Source organism: Myxine glutinosa, chromosome 3, assembly GCF_964187855.1.
Source record: "Myxine glutinosa chromosome 3, kmMyxGlut1.1, whole genome shotgun sequence".
NCBI lineage: Eukaryota > Metazoa > Chordata > Myxini > Myxiniformes > Myxinidae > Myxine > Myxine glutinosa.
In genome coordinates this window covers 29064931-29086075 of record NC_136263.1, presented here as the reverse complement: position 1 = coordinate 29086075, position 21145 = coordinate 29064931, and positions in this window count along the sequence as shown.

Here is a 21145-nt window from a genome sequence, read left to right as displayed (position 1 = left end):
AACTTTTCTTTTTCTACACGTGTTTTTATCTTTGGAACACCACTTAGTTATAAAAAACGCTCTGAGACTGCTCTTGCTAATTTCTTAATTTCTATTGGAAAATTAGCAATCTACAAAACAAGAAAAGCAAAGCTCCTGGCAAATGCTGATATTTTATGTGATGTGGTAATTGTGTTTAAGGCTCTAGTCATGGCAAGGTTACGCATGGAATTTTCTTTTTTCCAAATGAAAGATGATTTACAAACCTTTGTGGAAAAATGGTGTGCAAAGGGTGGGTTTTGTAAACTTGATCATGGTTTGTTAAGTTTTTTATTTTAGTGTTTGGTGTTTTTATTGTTGTTGTTTGGCTGCACATGTTTTGAATTGTGGTGACTTTATTATTTGCATGACTTGTATGGGTTTCTTACCTTTATAATAAAAGAGCTTCAAAAGTCTCTCCAATTGTGTGCCCAGGTGTCTTTGGACATTGTTGTTGCTTTGCAAACTTTTTGCTTTTTCAATATCCTGTAAGGTTATTGATATCATTCTGTTAAGTTGAGATGATAACGTCATGGAAAAGCCACGCATAGTCCATTGCTTATCTATTCTTCAAAAGACGAAACTGCAACTATTTTGAGTCTTGCTGTCTCAGATTTCCAGCTGCCATGATATGAATATGGTTATGAGCTACAGGAGCATTCCTTGTAGTGATAATCTTTTTTGATTGTGAGTAGAGCGATAATCTTTACCTGTGCCATCGAAGGTAGGGAGATGTTATGTTGTCATCCCTGTTTGTTTGTCTGTCTGCCTGTCTTGAACAGGATATCTCAAAAAGTTACGGATTCATGCGAAATTTGGTCGAGACATTGGGTGTGTGACGAGTTACAAAATGAAATACATTTTGGTATAGATCTGGATACGGATCTGAGAATTTTAAAAGTGATTCTTCACCATTGAGAGATTAGGAAAATAGAAACTATATATAGCACGATATCTCAAAAAGGTATGGACGGATTTGAACGAAAATTGGTGGACATGTTGGGTGTCTGACGAGTGCAAATTGATTAGACTGATGAGGATCTGGATCCGGATGCTATAATTTATAGTGATTCTTCACCATTGAGAGATTGGACCAAAAACGACACATAGCACGATATTTCAAAAGGTTGTGGCTGAGTTACAGTGCCTTCAGAAAGTATTCACTCCCCTTGACTCTTTCACATTTTGTTGTGTTACATACAGCCTGAATTAAAAATTGATTAAAACGATATTTTTTTTGTCACTGATCTACATGTAGTAACCCATAATGTCAAAGTGGAATTGTTTTTAAATTTTTTTTTTTTACAAAATAATTCAAAATGAAATCCAGAAATATCTAATTTACATAAGTATTCAACCCCCTGAGTCAATACTTCGTAGAAGTGCCTTTGGCAGTGATTACAGCTTTGAATCTTCTTGGGTATGTCTATATCAGCTTTGTACATCGGGATTTGTGGAGATTCTCCCATTCTTCCTTGCAGATTTGCTCAAGCTCTGTCAAGTTGGATGGTCAGCCTGGTGAACAGCAATCTTCAAGTCTTTCCACAGATTCTCAATGGGATTCAGGTCTGGGATTTGGCTAGGCCACTCAAGGCCTTTCATGTTCTTGTTCTGAAGCCATTCAAGTGTTGCTTTGGTTGTATGCTTGGGTTCGTTGTCTTGTTGGAATATAAATCTTCACCACAATATGAGGTCTTTTGCACTCCAAAGCAGGTTCTCCTCAATAATGTGCCTGTATTTGGCTCCATTCATTGTTTCATCTATCCACACAAGTCTCCCAGTCCCTGCCACTGAAAATCATCCCGATAGCATGATGCTGCCACCGCCATGCTTCATGGTAAGGATGGTGTTAGATGGGTGATGAGTTCTATTCAGTTTCCGCCAGACGTAGCACTTTGCATTCAGGCCAAAGAGTTCAATTTTCATCTCATCAGACCACAGAATATTTTGCCTCATGCTCTGAAAGTCTTTCATGTGCCTTTTTGCAAACTCCAGGCATTCTGCCATGTGCCTTTTTCGCAGGAGTGGCTTCCGTCTGACCACTCTCCCATAAAGCCTAGATTTGAAAAGGGCTGTAGAGACTGTTATCCTTCCAGCAGGTTCTCCCATCTCCGCTGAGGAACTCGAGTTCTGTCAGAGTGGTCATTGGGTTATTGGTCACCTCCCTGACCAAGATCCTTCTTGCCCGGTTGCTCAGTTTGTTCAGATGGCCGGCCAGCTCTACAAAGAGTCTGGGTAGTGTTGTGGCTTCTTTTGGACACCATTCTTAGCAAAACTCAATCAGACTCCACGAGACTCACTCAGTTTAAATCAAGATTTATTACAAATCTTGCATAGAGTATTTTACACGAAAATAAAGTTATACTTTACAGACAAAATACGACGCGTCGTTCCATGGGGAGAATTCTCTCTCGCAGCCTCGGAGGGTCCTGCTGAATAGATCTCAGCTGCTTTGATCTTGTTCATTTGGAATTTCGAGGTCACTTAAAGCCAGCCTTTCTGGCACCAAACTCCATATGTTTATCATTACGGAGGACACAAATAACTGATAAGGCCCCTCCCCGAGTCCAACTAATGGAGGGGTACATTCCAACTCCGAGCTGAATCAGCATTCTCCCCTCCGCTCACATCCTTGGAGGTCACTGGGTCATTTCACAGATGGTCGTCTGCTTGGTCCAGGTTCTTTGCACATTTCCTTGCATGCCTTAAGAACAAGATTCACATTGAAGTACAATTTAACTAATATTTATAAATTGTATTATAAATATGCATTATATATTTTATCTATAATTCACATGGGTCAGGGGCAAGTTTGAATTTTACTGCCTGCGATAACTCGCCAACCCTAACGAATATAGAGGTCTTCTATAATTCCTCAATTTTTTTATTTTGTTTAAATTAAAACAATTCATTTAAACAACTACCTACAAGGTACTCAAATTACAAATTGTTTATATTTACCATTAATCTAAACATCAATTGCAAAATACTCAAACCACAAATTTGGTAATCCAATTTTCAATACCTTGTGTAAGGCATACACCGTCATCCTGGAAGAATCTGATCATAAAACATTTCTTTGTTCGTTGACTCTTTCCATGTTGATAATTCAGTTCATTTCATTTGCATCACAAATATCTCTGCAAACAAAACTTCACCTTCACCAAGACACAACAATTTTAATTTACCATTTTAAAATAATAAAGCATCTGCAACATTTGGCAATTATTCTTCGAAAATACGTTTTGCTTCAGAACAAATGTTGACTTTCTATTTGAAAAGAAGAGGCTGATCACTTGTGTTTGAAATTCAGATATGAAACATTTTCTTCTGATGTATTCATAGCACCTACACTATTTCGCGTAGGGTTTTCCGCTGTTGTGATAGCTGGGCGGAGTCATAAACTGACCCGCTCTGCATGTAGCATCCTTGCCACTCTTGCTGTGAGCCGTAGTAGATTTGAACAAGGCCTTCGTCCAGTTGTAGTTGACTTGCCTCCTCACTCATCGTGAGTGGGCAGCAAGTATTGATGTGATGTTGGTTGACCAGCAAGATGTGGAACAGAGATGCCAGATGCATTCACAACGATGTTAGGACCATGGTGTTCAAGTTGTCCATGGTCCATACAGGGAGCAACTAGTAGAATCGTGCACAGCCGTTGTAGAGGAAGAAGCACAGCCGTCCACTTACAGCTCCACGCTTGTTCCCCGGAAGTTGGTGGAGCAATGACACAAGTCACCGCATCCAGTAGAAGTTGCAGGTAAGATGTCGTTGTCCCGCAATTGCTGACGTGATGAATGTTCGAGGCATTCAAACAAAAGCAAGTGATCGCCTTTCTTCCATACGTTGCAGTGTGATCCAGGCAAATGGTCACATAAATTTTCCTTGGTGAAGGTAAGCATCGTCTCCAATCTTGCAAAGGAGAATGCCTTCATCATTCTTTGAGAAGGAGGGTGTATGCCATGATTAACTTCATTTTTAGCCACAAATTTTCTTTCTCGAACTTCTTCCCAATGCCGTTATCACTCCATTTGAGATGTGATCTGGCCTTATTCTTCACTCAGCCACATCTATATCTGCTTTCCATACACACTGAATCAGATAGGGTACATCTTGACATGAAATTACCATGTTTTTAACTAATCATGTATATCTTATAACAGCTTCACATTTGACAATTTGTTGTTTTCCTCAAAACATTCAAAACGTTGTATTCATTTATATACTTCACATGAATAATATCCAAATCAGGTATGTATTTTATACTACTAAACTAAGAAGAGCATTTACAATTGCTTTCAGGTTAATATAGTTTGAAAAATTAAACTCATGCAGTTTTTTAACACAACTCAAAGAAAATAAATGCATTAATAATGAGTACATATGATTAAAATCACAAACAGGAAGTTATAATTCCCATCAAATTTTGCAAACAAGCAAACTACGCATAAAGTATTAATTATCATAGTTCCTCCTCCCCTTTTTTTTTCAAATGAGTAATTAATGCTATAGTGTTAACTACTAGTATGTGATTTTCAAATGGTACCCTGCATCACTTTAATTTTCATGGTGTGTAACTTGTGGTGATATGAGTTCACTGATTTTGTAAAACTGACAAAATTCATAACATTTTCATTATGCCATTATCTTAACTCTACTGTACTCATTTGCAACATTATTTGATTCAATCTTTTTATCTCGGTGTTCATGTCATCATAAAAGTCTTTCTATCTTGGTTCCATATTTGTTTCTATTCTCATCAGCATCCTATGATTTATCAATTTGTTCCAACACACTGTAACCAAGGGTTTTAACCAAACCTCGACCAAACTATTTCCAATTTGAACTCAAAATGCTAGTTAAACAAAAAATCGAAGAATTAACTTCAAAGGGTCAACAAATTCATTTTATAAACAAATCTAATTTTCATCCAATAGTTTTCCTTGCCAACTGTCATATTGTAACACTTTAATAAACCTTCGAAAAATCTCTCCCAAATCAATAAATTCCCTTTTTACTTTCCAAATACTCATCTGTAAATTATGTATTCAATTACAGTTTTCCCAATTTGCTTGGCCTCAATGGCCGCAGAAGTGGCTGCTAACATTCAGTACCTTTTTATCTACAAAGCAAGTATTCTTCCACATAAGACCTCTACCAAATTTTAAAATCTGGGATTTCTGATTATATGGATGCACACTCTCAGGACATTTCAGGCTGCTGTTAACAATCCACTGCAATAAATTAATTCCTTTACCCACAATTAATTAATTAGTACAAATTGAGGATATTATTCCTATCACATTCATTTATAGATTCATTGTTTTATGAAAATCAATATTCGTTAAAGTCTGGTGTTACATTTTCGGTATCAATTTCAGCAAGATTTTCTTTACTAATCTTTTTTCATATCATCTATGCCTAATACACATACATACAACACAATTTATATGCTGATAAAATTGAAGTTTATATATATATAAAAACCACCTTTAGAGGCCATTTTTCCCCGCAAAGTGGGGGTTGGCCTTTTTCGGGCACCGTGGTTGTTGTTGTTTTTGTTGGTCCCCTTTTTGAAGCAATGTTTTACGGCCGGATGCCCTTCCTGCCGCCAACCCTTTTTGTCACCTTTTACGACAAGCAGGGAATTACCAGTGAACTGGTACTCAATTTGCCGACCTCGGAAGGATGACAGGCTGAGTCAACCCCCCTGGCGTTAATTCAGCGATCGACCGGGATTCGAACCCAGGATCCTAGGAATCCTAAGCTGGTACCCTAGCTAGCCCAACACCAGGCTTTATATTATATATTATAGGCAACACCAAGTTTATATATATATATATATATATATATATATATATATATATATATATATATATATATATATATATATATATATATATACATATATATATATATATATATATATATATATATATATATATATATATAATTATATATATATATCAAAAATCCATGAACAGAGTACTCTGATAAATCCATGTAAGATCTCTTACAAATTTGGCTAATTTTGTACTCCCACATTTTTTTATGAAGCTCATATCCATAAATAGCTTTGTTCTCATATAATAAAATGGAATCCCAAGGTTACTCAGAATTTCTTACTATTAAATAATGGTTGCTTGTAACTCAGCACATCAAATCTTTGTATTCCATCTGCCTTGACAAAAGAGATAATCTCCCTAATCAAATCACATTTTTTATTTTATGGATTTTATGGATATTTGATCCCATCCACATCAAACTATCTATTTCAAGACAGGCACACTGTCGGTTTCAGCAATGTTTTAAGAGAAAAAAAATACACAAACTCATGCATTATGTATATTTGTTTGCGTTGGAACCATTATTTTCAGATCAGGGTGGGTGTCAATTTCATAAAATTTGTCCCTTAATTTTAGAAACACAGATACACAAAGAAAAAAATTTTTTTCTTAGAAAATCCCTATAATGCCCACATTTAAATCACCCTTCGTCTCCCACAATAACTTATCCAAATTTGACAACACACCCATTTACATGTCAGTCGACCACTGACCTATCAATCATGCAAAACAATAGTCCGAAATTCCCACCTGATCATCATGTGACTCTTGTAACTTGGTTCCCAAATTTTTTTTTGAAAAAACAATTATTCCAAACTCTGTAAATTCAAAAATTGTTTTGCCCAAAATGCTCCCTAAAACCACATTTATAATTGGTAAATATGAGGCTTCCAGAATGAACTCTAATCCTGGATCTTTTAATTCAATGTTCGCAAAATTCTCCAATTTCAGCATTTGATCAATTAATTATTATTTTGCTAATAAGCAAAAAATGAATCATTCTTGCTCCGAAGACTTTTCAGACACAAGAAGCGTCGACAGTTGCTCATTTTAATCTAGTGATCTAATCTGTTGAGGCCAATCGTCATTTGGGATCTGCAGCAATGAAGGCCTAATCGTTGTCTGAGGTATGGGTAAGCACTGGTACCCGTGATCTTGGTTTCCCCTATGAACTAGTCTCCGATTTGAATATGGACAACGTCGTCTCCAGTGTCCCATATTTCCACAATTAAAACACCGGTCCTTGTCATTGCCTGTTATTTCAGGCCTACCCATCCTGTTACTTCCTTGCCGATTATGTCTCTGATTTTCCCTTTTTCGCAGGTGAAGGTAAGGAGTGGTGCGGGTGTCATGTGCCTTTTTCGCAGGAGTGGCTTCCGTCTGACCACTCTCCCATAAAGCCTAGATTTGTGAAGGGCTGTAGAGACTGTTATCCTTCCAGCGGGTTCTCCCATCTCAGCTAAGGAACTCGAGTTCTGTCAGAGTGGTCATTGGGTTATTGGTCACCTCCCTGACCAAGATTCTTCTTGCCCGGTTGCTCAGTTTGTTCGGATGGCCGGCCAGCTCTACAAAGAGTCTGGGTAGTTACATATTATTTCCATTCCCTAATGATGGAGCTCACTGTGATCTTGGGAACTTTCAACACTCTAGAAATTGTTTTATGCCATTCCCCAGATCTATGCCTCCTCACAATTCTATATCGGAGTTATACGGACAGTTTCTCGGACTTCATGGTAGAGTTCCTTCTCTGACATGCACTGTCAACTGTGGGACCTTATATAGAAAGGTGTGTTTCTTTCTAAATCATGTCTGATGAATTTAATTGGCCACAGGTGGACTTCAATCAAGTTGGAGAGAAATCTCAAGGATGATCAAAGGACATTGGATGCAACTGAGCTCAATTTGGAGTGTCATCGCAAAGGGGTTGAATAATTATCTGTATATCTGTTTCCGCAGGACATGATCCCAATGTCTACCAACTCTTTATCGATTTTCACTTCGTTGATGGCAGAAGCGACTGGTTCTGGGCCAGGATATCAACAGATTTGGTCAGCATGCCAGACTCCACCCACGATTTCAACATAATGAAAAAAATTCATACGGCCGCCATTTTGGTGATGTGTGAAGTCAAAGACGTCTCAGAGTTGTTATATTCACAATCGCCATGCTCTCGCTCTGGGTTTTCCCTTTCGTGTAAAATGGCCAAAGATACAGCGAGAAGGAATTTGAGCTGATAGGCAACACGGGCCTTGTGAAGATTGGCTTCAGTGATCGAGGCAGCAGGCTGTTGTCCATCCACCATCCAAATAATTGTGACATTCTCTCAAGCAGGGCTTTTACCACAAAGCCTATGCAGATTCTTGTTATTATTTCGAACTATTTTCTCTGAGGTCATTCTAAAGGTCTTTGGCTGAAGATTTCCAGGAATCTCGTGACATTGTGAAGGAAAACATCCGTCAATATTTACTTTTAACGATGTGTATATATATGCATCAGGAAGAAGATAATTACCCTGCGCTCGTGAAGCGAAAAGCGGGGTTAAGCATTCAGGTATGTACGTGTGCCGTGTGCCGTACGTGTCTGCATTTAAAAAATTCATTTTCTCAGCAACCGTTGGTCCGATTGACATGAAATTTTCACCACAGGAGGGCCTCCGCCTGAAGAATATTTCAATGATTATTATGACGTCATAGGTCACGTGGTACAGGCGCCATATTGGAAAAACTTCGCACCTCTATATCTCTGAAACCACTCCGTGGAAAAAATTGACACCTGGCTCATTGTCAAGTACTCCCCATGGGGAATAAGGTATGTTGATAATGATGTCATTGGTGCCTTCTTTATGACGTCAAAATTCGACAAGTACAACACTTATCCGATCATTACTCATTTTTTTTCAGCAACTGTTGGTCTGATGGACAGGAAATTATCACCCTAGGAGCGCCTCCTGCTTTCGAATATTTTAACGATAATCATGACGTCATAGGTCATGTGGTACAGGCGCCATCTTGGAAAAACCGAAAAATGTTGCACCTCTATATCTCCAAAACCACTGCATGGAAAAAATTGAAACATGGCTCATTGTAAAGTACTCCATATGCGGAATAGGTGTTGTTAATGATGACGTCATTGGTGCCATAATTATGACGTCATAATTCGACAGGGACAACGCCTAGTCTGATCAGCTTGAAATGTATTGAGCATGATCTCCGCAACAATTATATTAGAGAATATAAAGTTATGATGTCATCGCTCACATGGTCTGGCAGCCATATTGGATCAAAGAAAAAAATGTTCAAAAACAGAAGAGTTGGCTCGCAACAAGTTGACTGCGCAGGGTAAGTATTCTATGAATACCATCTAGTTGGTTTGGGTCTCATGTCACTTAAGAGTTGTGAGTTTGACTTGTGACCGTTTAGGGGCATTAGTTTCTGTGAAGTCGGTGATAGCATGATAGGGGAGGGGAAGCATTTCATATTCCACTGTTTTGATGTGGGAATACCAGTTTGATTTCATGAGTTGCAGAAGGGTGAGGAGGGGAACACAGGGTTGGGGTTGAAAGGGGGAGGGCAAAGATGGGACAGAGTTGGGAGGGGTAGGTTATGGAGTTGTGCAGGGAGGGTGTTGCAGTCTTGAAATCACATTTTACATTGCGCAGATGTTCCACGAGTCCCTGCTAGTTATTTAATAATTTTAGACAAAATGCGCATAGTCTCACACATAGATATAGTGCTGAACTATGGAGAGAATAAGATATCTGACTATGAAAGAGGTGTTAATTCTGTGTGCAATGCTCACCATGGAGCTCATTAGTGAAGATGATGAATGTGATTTGTGATTCAAATGCCACATGCCCCGAGTAATACACCACACGGCGGAATTTATCCAACAAGGGAAATTGTGGATGCAAGAGATCATTTGCTATAGGACATGGATAACAAAGGTTTAGGAAGAATCGCAAGGATGAAATGTCCCAGAAAAATTGATCAAAGCAATAACTGACCAATTGGCTTGTGGATAGTATTTAAAAAGAACCATGTGCAGCTAATAACGAGCTGCTGGACATGACAATTAACCCTTGTCTCTCCATTATACAAGTCCCTTGTCCTTGTTATCCCGGCCCCGCGCAGCAGGAGATGGGGTTTTGCAATCGCTTATGTGTGTTTACCATTTGAGCTTTTGTCATCAAATTTTCAACTCGAACTTATTATGAGAATATGGAGAAGCCAAATTAGTTATTTGGTCAAAAGGTCAAAGGTTAATGTCACGTCAATTTTCATCCAATTGACCTCAACTTTGAAGAGTTTGCACATTGGATCACTGAATTGGTTCACCAATCAAAAGCGAGAAGCCGATTGCTTTTTAAACCAGAATGTCAAAGGTCAAAGTTGCATAAAATCATCAATTTTCATCCGATTTACCTGAAATGTTAAGAATTTGCATATTGGGTGACTGAATTCGCTCACCAACCGAAAACTATAAACCATTTTTTTTTTGTTTAGATCAAAATGTCAAAAGTCAGGGTATAAAGTATAAAAGTATAAACTATAAAACAAGAAGTATAAAAACAAGAAGGAAGAAGTATAAAACACAAGGACACCAAGGACTTCCAGAACAGAAGTTGGTATTTCAAAAAAGTGGATTTGGGGTGAAATTAGCGGGGGAAGAAAAGGTCAAGGTTTTGGATGGGGGAAGATAAGAGATGGTGGTGAACAGCTGTTTTAAAGACCTGGAGGGAGGAGTGGGATTGAAGAGAGTGAGGGCGTTTGTTCCAGAGACGGGAGAAAAGAGGAATGAAGGAGTGAAGGTGAGCAGAGAGTCTTAATTTTGGCAGTTTAACCATAAGAGGGTTGCAGGCAGATCTTGTGCTACCTGTAGGAATATTTGGGGGACAGAGCCCAGAGAGAGCTGGGGGGGGGGGGTGCAAGGCCAGAGAGGAGTCGGTAGAAGACGGAAACACCACCAACCTGCCTGCGGCGAGTGAGTGAAAGGCCCTTGGAGTTAGCTTCATCGCCGGAAATTCCAATGGTTCTGAACGCTTTGGTTTCAACAGCGTGAAGACGAGCTAGGTGTGAGGCAGGAGCACCAGCCCAGAGGGGAGAGCAGTATTCCATTGAGCTGCGGATGAAAGCCTTGTATGTGGTGAGGAGCTCAGGTGTGCCAAGGAAGGACTTCGCACGACGGAGGATGCCCAGTCGGCGACTGGCTTTGGAGGCCAGATTTTAAATGTGGTTTTCCCAGGAAAGATCATGGAAGATAGTGAGACTCAAAAGCTTGAGTGACAGAACTTCTTGGAGAGGATTATTTAGGAAGTGGATGGGAGGGTTGTCCAGTCGGTCTTTTCGGAGAGACATCGTGAGAGTGTGAGATTTGTCAGGATTGATTGAAGGACATGTTCCACTTGTTTGCCCAGTCTGTGATTTTGTCCAGGTGTGCAGAGAGTGAGGAGGCTGCAGACTGCCGATCTGAGGGATGAGGAATGGAGCGACAGAGAGTGCAATCATCAGCAAAGAGATAGAGAGGATTTTCAAGAGAGTCTGAGAGATCATTGATGAAGACCAGAAAAAGCACAGGGCCCAGAACACTGCCTTGGGGAACTCCAGCCTGAACAGGAAGAGGAGATGAGAGAAAACCATTCAGGGCCACACGTTGACTACGACTAGAGAGGAAGTCCGCCAGCCATGCGTGGAGATTTCCATAGATACCAAAGGAGGAGAGTTTGGTGAGCAGAACGGGGTGCCAGACCGTATCGAAGGCACGTGATATGTCAAGGGAGACAGCTCTAATTTCATGTTTGGCATTGAGGACCTCCATCCATTGTTGAGAAAGCATTGTTGTTGAGAAAGAATGATCTAATAGATGAACTGATTAGATTTTGGGTTCAAGAGGTCGGAGGTCAAAGTCTTTTATAGGTCAATAACATGAGAATGGCTGAAGTTATCCAATTCAAACTTGGTACAGGTATGTATAATGATGTAAAGATTAAATCATTAGATTTTGGGATCCTAAGGTCAAAGGCCAAAGGTCAGATGTCATATCAGGTAAAAATGTGATAGCTTGTGAACAGCTGAAGGGATTTAAATTAAATCTTGGAAACTTGGTACAGGTATGTATAATGATGTAACGATTAAATGATTCGATTTTGGTATCTCAAAGTCAAAGGTCAGAGGTCATGTCAGGTAAAAATGTGGTAAATTGAGAACAGCTGAATGGATTTAAATCAAACTTGGTACAAGTATTGTAATGATGTAATAATGTGGGTAGAGGCATATCAGTCGACGTCGTGACGTCAAAGAGTGCCGTTCTAGCATAGTCTCAGAAAAAACTGAGACATAGCTCATTGTAAAGAACTCTCCATGTGGAATAAAATATGTTAATGATGATGTTATAGGTGCCTCCATTATGACGTCATAATTCGTCAAGTACAAAACGTCATCCGATCAAGATGAAATTTCTTGAGAATCACCTAGGGATAAATTGGTGGAGAATTTTTTTTAACGATAACGTCATTGGTCACTTGGTTCGGCCGCCATATTTGTTTTAACACAAAAGCCTTCGAAACCACTGAAAACACGTCCTGGCGAGGGTTTGCAATCTCTGGTTGCTCTTTCTTGTTGTAATTGTTTTTAGCGGTTTTCGTCATGTTTGGCATACTCGAAGAAGTCTTACTACAAAGCGCACGTGGGCGCTCTTTGCATCTTCAGATGCTTTGCAATTTGTTTTGCAATTCCTATTGTACATGATCAATTGAAAGACCATTGAATTTGAAGGTTAACTGCTAATGGGATGATATTGATCAAACGAGTTGGGAATCACACCTTCCATACTTCGATCAACATCCTGTTTATTCTATCTATTGTTGCATAAATAGCTCTGCTAACCCTAAACCCTAACAGCTCAGCTAACATTAGTTGTACGTTAAAACCCGCACAGTGTATTTCAGGATGGGTATTCATGAGTTATCACCGAGTTATAATTTAATGAGTTATCGCTGGCATTCTGAACAAATTACAAATTCCTACCCCAATCACCTTCATTGGAATGACAGGCCTGGGCCACCATGTTGTGACAAACTGGCCAAAAACGTGGGCTGACACTACAAGAAGTTGAGAACAATTGTAGCAATTAAGGTATTATAAGTACTCATGGTAGTAGTGGCAGTAACAGTAGTAATGGTAGAGGTAACATTGACTAGTAGTAACATTGACTAGTGGCAGTAACAGTAGTAGTCGAGACAGTTAAAGTAGTAATATTAGTACTCGTGACAGCAACAGTAGGAGCATGTGTAACACTCTGTAACAGTAGTTGTAACAGTAGTTGTAATAACAAGCCTTGGAGAACTTGTGCTCCACAATTGTAAACTGTTGGTGATTTGGAGTTTTTAAAAATTATCCAAACTTTTCTGAGTTGATCCATGGACATTCACACAAACGCATACGGTCAATGCTCATATACTTTAGTTGGGGTTTTCATTTTAGTGGATAAGCCATAAATACTCGATAATATTGCAAGTTTTATACTGTTTCTCATAATCAGTGTTTTTGATATTACTCAGCGTGCACAGGAGCGTGCGCAGAGTGGGGTTGGTTCACTCTGTCTGTCTGTCTGTCTGTCTGTCTGCAGACGTTAGTCTGATTGAGGAACAACTTAATTTTGGTTGAATGTTATATTTTGAACACTGAAGAACACAAATCGGAACCAGAATCAGAACACGAACCTGCAGTTTTGCAGTACTTTGACTCAAATTTGGCAAATTGTACGGAGCTGCAGCATAAGCTTCCTTGTTTGCCATCAAACTATTGTGTTAAGGGTTCTAACCTTCTATTCTCAAATAGTATAGTGTTAGACTACACTCTTATGAACTAACAAAAGAGTTCATTAGTGACAAACGAGTGCATAAAACATCAATGTAATTAACTCACAAAAGAACGCCAAGGATGGATGAGCAATGTGTAATGAAGGACTTTATTCTGACTCCAGGTGCAACTGCCAAGCACAGGTAAGTGTAGGGGTGCATTTCATTAAATGAGAAGTTTCTCTTGCAAATGAAGCTGAAAAATGGCTTTCATTTGGAATTGCTTCAATACATGTATAACTCGATGGTATTCATAGAATACTTACCCCGCTCAGTCAACTTTTTGCGAGCCAACTCTTCTGTTTTTTAAGAGTTTTTTCTTTGATCCAAGATCCAATACCTATCCACGTGACTGATGACATCATAAATTTCAATTCTCCAATATACACTCACGTGAAAAAGTAAGTACACCCCATGTAAAATTTTGACTTTTTCAACATATTTCAACATACAGCTATTTGATCTTCATTTCAACAATATTGATAGATAAAGGTGATATAATACAACAAATATCATGAAACATTCACATTTTGTAGTCCATTGTATAATTTAAATAAACATAAATGCAAATTTCGCATGTGGAAAAAGTAAGTACACCCCTACATTTATCACTACTTCAAATACCTAAAATTAGAATCAGGTGCACCAGCTCAGGTGCAAATGATTAGAACTTCGTTCGAGAGGATCTTGGAGGAACCTGTCTTATTTAAACCTCAGATATTTAGTTTGGTTTGCTCTTTGTTGTTGAAGTGTGTGGCGTCACCATGCCTAGATCAAAAGAGCTCTCTGAGGCCTTCAGAAAGAAGGTTATAGATGCCGACGAATCTGGGAAGGGATTTAAAAAGATCTCCAAACAATTTGAAATCAATCATTCGACTGTCCGGAAGATCATCTACAAGTGGAGAAGATTCCAAACAACTGCCAACATGTTCAGGCCAGGCCGCCCCAGCAAGTTCAGCCCGAGAGCAGACCGCAAGATCCTGAAAGAAGTCTCTAAGAACCCCAGAATGTCATCACGGGACCTACAGGTAGCTCTTGCCACTGTTGATGTCAAAGTGCATGAGTCTACCATTAGAAAGAGGTTGCACAAATTTGATCTACATGGGAGGTGTGCCAGGAGGAAACCTTTGCTGTCCAGAAAGAACATCAGGGCAAGACTAAAGTTTGCCAATGAACACCGAGGCAAACACCAGCACTTCTGGAACAATGTGCTCTGGACAGATGAGTCAAAGGTAGAGCTATTTGGCCACAGTACCAGAAGACATGTTTGGCGAAAAGCAAAGACAGCATTTGACCACAAGAACCTGATACCAACTCTAAAGCATGGTGGTGGAAATATTATGGTTTGGGGCAGCTTTGCTACATCAAGGCCTGGGCAGCTCACCATCATAGAATCCACAATGAATTCTTCATTGTACCAGAGGGTGCTTGAGGATAATGTGAGGCCAGCTGTCGGAAAGTTGAAGCTCAACCGAAGGTGGACCTTGCAACATGACAATGACCCGAAACATACCAGTAAATCCACCAAGGAATGGCTGAAAAGAAAGAAATGGAGGGTTCTGGAATGGCCAAGTCAAAGCCCGGATCTAAATCCCATCGAGATGTTGTAGGGGATTTGAAACGAGCTGTGCATGCAAGAAACCCCTCAAACATCACACAGCTGAAAGAATTCTGCATGGAGGAGTGGGCAAAAATTTCTCCCAGTCGATGTCAGAGACTGGGAGACAGTTATAAGAAACGCCTACTTGAGGTTGTTTCTGCCAAAGGGGGCAATACCACCTATGAGAGCCAAGGGTGTACTTACTTTTTCCACATACGGAATTTGCATTTATGTTTATTTAAATTATTCAATGGACTACAAAATGTAAATGTTTCATGATATTTGTTATATTATATCACCTTTATCTCTCAATATTGTTGAAATGAAGATCAAATAGCTGTATGTTGAAATGTGTTGAAAAAGTCAAAACTTTACATGGGGTGTACTTACTTTTTCACGTGACTGTAAATGCTGCGTACATCACGCACAATAAATTTCAAGCTGATCGTTGTATGTTGTACTTGTCGAATTATAACGTCATCATTAAGGCACCAATGACTTCATCGTTAACGGCACTTATTCCCCATGCGGAGTTCTTTACATTGAGCCACGTTTCAAAAAAAAATTCCGTCGAGCAGTTTCGGAGATATGGAGGTGCAACTTGTTTCCAACATGGCGCCCTACCACGTGCCCTACGACGTCATAATTATCACTAAAAATTCTACAGGAGGAGGCGCTCCTATGGTGAAAATGCCGTGTCAATCGGACCAACAGTTGTAGAGAGAAAATGAACTATAAAATGCAAACACACACTTTTAGCTCTTAAACGAGCCCCGATCTTGTATACAAAAAAAAGGACATATGTTCGACAAACGTATGTACGGATGGACTCAACGATTGCTTAACCCCACTTTTTGCTTCACGAGCACAGGGTAAATATACCAAGAGCCAATGTTTATAGCCATTGTATTAATATATCAATGTATGTAAATTGCATTAGAGCATCTTCTGTGTTTCAATGGTTAGCCTTAGTTAGCTGAAGATGTCCGCACCTTATTGTGTGAATGTTTATAGTGTGGCAACTGCTGCCCGCATAGTAAGAAAACTATAACATAACAACCTGATGTTGCGGAATTTCCTGGAAGACCAGACCACTAGCTAACGCTTCAGTCACATTTGGCTCGGCGGCCGTAGGGTCTAAAAAATCTACGGCCACTAGCAATTATAGGGTGGCCGCAGTATTTCCACGGTCACACAATGTAGCAGTCACATATGTTTTTATTTTTCGGGTAGCCGCACGGGGTATTTAGAAATTGTGGAGACCGAAAACTAGGGGGTGCCGTACGGTCTTTGATTTGATGTCGCACGATGACCTTAGGGCGTCCCTGCGGCGGCCATAGAATTTTCAAGGCAGACGCAAGGTAGCCTCAAGGTGCCCGCAAGGCGACCGCAGGGGGGCCCGAAGGCGAACGTGCGGCCAGACGGACGGTAACGAGTGGGTATATATACCAGTTCTGTTTCATATGTATATCATATCTCATATCGTCATGGCTACGGCTTGTCGAATTGCTACGGCCACCCTAGAAATGAAAAAAGTTATAACTCCGCGCTATAATTCCACGGCGACCCCTGCGGCCTGTAAAAGATAGCCATACGCCCTAGGGCCACCCTGAGGCCACCTCAGAAACTCTGCGGCCGCCGCACGTTTCTGTCAATTTAGGGGGGGTACGGCCACCATATCCTAGCCGTAGAGCAAATGTGACTGAGGAGTAAATGACGACCAGAGGACCATGGCCAGGTATAATGGTTCGCCAAACGACTACACCAATGGATTTCCTCCGAAGTTCTCCGTAAAGAGAGGCCTCTGGAGTAAGATAACTTACCTAAGGTTTCACTCTATTCCGGGAATCAAACCTGTGTCCTCTGACTTACAAGGTGAGCGGAATGTCTACAACTGTTTATTCTATAACAGCAAGTTATATGACCTCTTTGTGTTTTTTGTGTGGGTGAAATAGTGTTATATTTTATTATTGAAGTCACTGCTGTTTACAGTAAATTGCTCTAACCTCCTCACACACAACCACATTTTGTGTTGAATTAAAACTTTCACTCCTTATTAGATGTGGGAGCAGCTGATTAGGTCCTTATTAAGGTTCTTGTCAACCTTTGTCCCAGGATTCAAATGGCAGCCTCTTGTTTGCTCGACTGATAAATTAATGAACTCACTCAGGTCTTGACCCGAACTACAGGTATACTCTCATCATCTGTATTAAACTGTTAAACATCAACTATTAAACATCATCTATATAACAATCTGGTTCCTGAGAACATCAGATTTGTTGTAGAATAAAACGGGATTCAAAAATCGCAGGTTCGACACAAACTGTGGTTATGTTTTACCCCTGTCGGTCTGTTTGTTTGTTTGTTTGTTTGTTTGTGAACAAGATATCTCAAAAAGTTGTGGACAGATTTGGACGAAACTTGGTCGACAGGTTGGGTGTGTCACCAGGAGGAAATGGTCCAATTTTGTTGAAGATGTGAATGTGGATCCAGACCCGAGAATATTTTTTTTTCAGTGATTCTTCAACATTGAGTATATAATACCACCTTTAGAGGCCATTTTTCCCCGCAAGCGGGGGTTGGCCTTTTTCGGGAACCGTGGTTGTTGTTGTTTTTTGGTCCCCTTTTTGAAGCAATGTTTTACGGCCGGATGCCCTTCCTGACGCCAACCCTTTTTGCCGCCTTTAGCGACAACCAGGGAATTACCAGTGAACTGGTACTCAATTAGCCGACCTCGGAAGGATGACAGGCTGAGTCAACCCCCCTGGCGTAAATTCAGCGATCGACCGGGATTCGAACCCAGGATCCTGGGATCCTAAGCCGGCACCCTAGCCGCTAGCCCAACACCAGGGATTCAACATTGAGTGATGGGGCTAAATCCAATATATAGCACAATATCTCAAAAAGTTATAGACGGATTCGGACGAAACTTGGTGGACCTGTTGGGTATGTGACTCAGACGAAATGATTCGATTTTGGTGAAGATCCCGATCTGGATCTGAGAATATTAAAGTGATTCTTCACCATTGAGAGATGGGACAAAAAAAACGATATCTCAAAACAGGATATCTCAAAACGTTGTCGACGGATTCGGACAAAACTTGGTGGACAGCTTGGGTATGTGACAAGGACGAATCGATTCGATTTTGGTGAAGATCCGAATCCAATAATTCTTTGATTTTTAAAAAAGTGATTCTTCACCATTGAGAGATAGGGCCAAAAAAAAAAAAACCAAAAAAAAAACCACCTTTAGAGGCCATTTTTCCCCACAAGCGGGGGTTGGCCTTTTTCGGGAACTGTGGTTGTTGTTGTTTTTCGGTCCCCTTTTTGAAGCATTGTTTTACGGCCGGATGCCCTTCCTGACGCCAACCCTTTTTGCCGCCTTTTACGACAAGCAGGGAATTACCAGTGAACTGGTACTCAATTTGCCGACCTCGGAAGGATGACAGGCTGAGTCAACCCCCCTGGCGTTAATTCAGCAATTGACCGGGATTCGAACCCAGGATCCTAGGATCCTAAGCCGGCACCCTAGCCGCTATGTACAGGCTGAGTCAACCCCCCTGGCGTTAATTCAGCAATTGACCGGGATTCGAACCCAGGATCCTAGGATCCTAAGCCGGCACCCTAGCCGCTAGCCCAACACCAGGGACAACACCAGGGATAGGGCCAAAAATGATATATGATATTTGATATTTGAAAAAATTGCGGACGGATTCTAACAAAACTAGATGGATGAGTTGGTTCGGTGACAAGAACAAACCGATTAAATTTTGGTTCATGTCCGAATCCAGATCCGGCCTATCGGTGGGATACACATCCTAAATTGTTCAACCTGGTGGAGGTATGCCCTCCATATACCGAGTGCCTTTCTCGTTCCTCTTTGTTTATGGCAAAATCAACGAAATAAATAAACAGACAAACCAATATAATTATCTAGTCAAGATCACTTTCTATTACGAGATACGAGGTTAGACCGTATAATTCAATTTCCTTGCAAGTTCCTTTATTCTCCAAAACAGACAGAAGTTTGAGGCCTCCATGTCTGATCCCACGCACAGGAGTTCCTTGGAGCCACATACTAACTGATCTATCAGCATGGATTAAGATAAAGCAATTCAAAATTTACATCATAATTATTTTATCTTTAGCATTACAAAATAGATTTCAGGGAAACTGGGAATGAAGGATTAAACACCTTTTAATCGTAATGTCTGTTGCATTGAAGATTGTGCAACACCGGCTCTAATCATTTTATCAATGCGTTCCAGGAGGAGCTTTGTGACGTCATAATCACAGAAGATTTTCTGAAGAGTAAATGGATCAATTCGCCATATAATTCAAACTACCTACAGTATACTCCTGGTAGTACATTGATACACTTTCGACTTTGGCTTGTTTAGTGCATTTTATTCGGAATGTCAATTCCGCTTTACTATACTCATTGAATCACAATGAGTGATTGACCCCTTGCCTAACGAGTCTTGATTGATCACCGCTCATACATACCAATGCCTATTCATTTATCAAAGATGGATTTTAGAGATAGCAACCTGTACTCAAAGCATAATTATACGCTATAACCATTCATATGCTGCATCTAATATTCCGCATGCCCTGGAAAGGGGCGTAGATACCCCCCTTGGAGGTTGACCCTTTTGCACTTTCCTCCCTTGGGGCCGCAGGATTGCGAGGTCAGGATAGGAATTTTAATTTTTAAAAATTGTCCCAATTTGAAATTTGTAATTGAGAATTTGTAATTTTGACATGAATTGTGCCGTTAATGGCTCGCTTTCTCTTTGCGAAGGACACGGTGGGATCTTAACGTTCACCAACTAATGGCGTCAGATGCCATGGGACACCAGTTTAACGTTCATCCGAGGGATGGCACGCGTTGATGAATCTGAAACACCAGGGTGACAGTTTACAGTTGGGCCGAGATTCAAACCTAGGCTAGATGGCCTAGAGGTGAGTGTGCGTACCTTTAGGTCATTCTACCAGTCAACCATCCATATACAGGATGCCAAGTTAGCAGGGCAACTCTGCTTTGCTTTTCCAAAGAGATCATGGCTGATGAGGCCTCAAAGCTTGAGGGACTGAATTTATTTGAGAGATTTGTCAAGGCAGTAGATGGGAGGGTGTGGCAGGCCAACAGGTAGAGGAGATCATTTGTCCATCATACCTGAGCCATATGCTAATTACAACACCCTGCACTTTGTGATGCAACATCCTGCCAATGAAGCGTCAAATCTGAGTTCACATTTGGGTCAGAAATCAAACCCTGACCGTACAAATCCAAGGTTAACTCTACACCATTCTGTCAAACTTGGCATTATTTCCATGACAGAAACCAGTACCAAACTGACTTCCTGTGCATTGACCCGGATTTGCCTTCATTGTATCCTTTTATTTGTATCCTTTGGTAAAATGAATAAGGGAAATCTTGGTCAAGGGACATAATGTATTGAGTGCTGTAACGCTGTTTCTTTCAGCAATCTGTTGTGCTCTCCAATGCACTTCATCGAATGAATTCCAACAAGAATCAGACAGGTACATGATGCACAAATGTGTTTTTGGTATGTGAAGTGTTATGAAGCGCTCTCACCTATTGTGTTATACTTGATGTGTACAGTGTGATTTTAAATGAACCCTTTATCCAAAAATGAATTTTACATATCTCTTCCATATCCCCTTGTAACTGCCTCCTTTATAATGAGTGGTCTCCTTCAGCGGCTCCTCCTAGCTGAGTCTAGCATCAATCTCGTAGCCATGCGCTGAACCTCTCTATGGAAGTTATTGGCCTTCCTGAGTTGTGGTGACCAAAACTGT